The sequence below is a fragment of the Crocodylus porosus genome, unplaced genomic scaffold (genome assembly GCF_001723895.1).
Source record: "Crocodylus porosus isolate Cpor-Errol unplaced genomic scaffold, CroPor_comp1, whole genome shotgun sequence".
Lineage (NCBI taxonomy): Eukaryota > Metazoa > Chordata > Crocodylia > Crocodylidae > Crocodylus > Crocodylus porosus.
The window spans coordinates 53,874,868-53,875,466 of NW_017728906.1; positions in this window are offsets into that span (position 1 = coordinate 53,874,868).

Here is a 599-nt window from a genome sequence, read left to right on the forward strand (position 1 = left end):
GGTGCATCAGATAAACGAACCAAAACCTCTGTGATCTTGCTGCTTTTTTAAAATACTTTATTTTTAAGCAGTCTTTGGTTGTTTAAAATACACAGCATGGAACTAGCACGGAAGGGACTAGTTTCTTTTAACTTGGCCATCTCACTGCAGGCTTCTCAAGGTCTGAGCAGGGACCTGTTTCCCCCAACCCCCCGCTAAGGGATGCTCCTTTCTTCTTTTTCTTTTAGTTTCTTTTTTTTTTTTCCTTCCCCTTCCAGGAAAGGAGCTGCCCCAGGGCTCACAGAGCCGGCGGCCAGCCTCCAACCGGCGGCCCACGCTGCCCCTCGTCACGCTGACGCAGCCGGAACGTAGCCTTCGACTGCTCATACAGCTCTTATTTAACGCCTCCTCCTCCGTCCCGAGTCTCGCGAGAGCCCTGCCGGGTGGCGCCATAGCTGAGGCTGGCGAGAGCTGCCCTCCCGCGCAGGCGGCGGCTTCCATCTGGGGCCCTGCGCATGTGCGCGGGGCGCAGCCTGGATCCCGGAAGTGCTTTACGGCTAACCGCCGCTCCCCTTGCCAGGAGCTGGTGTCGCCCGGAGACGGACCCCCGCCCCCTCCCC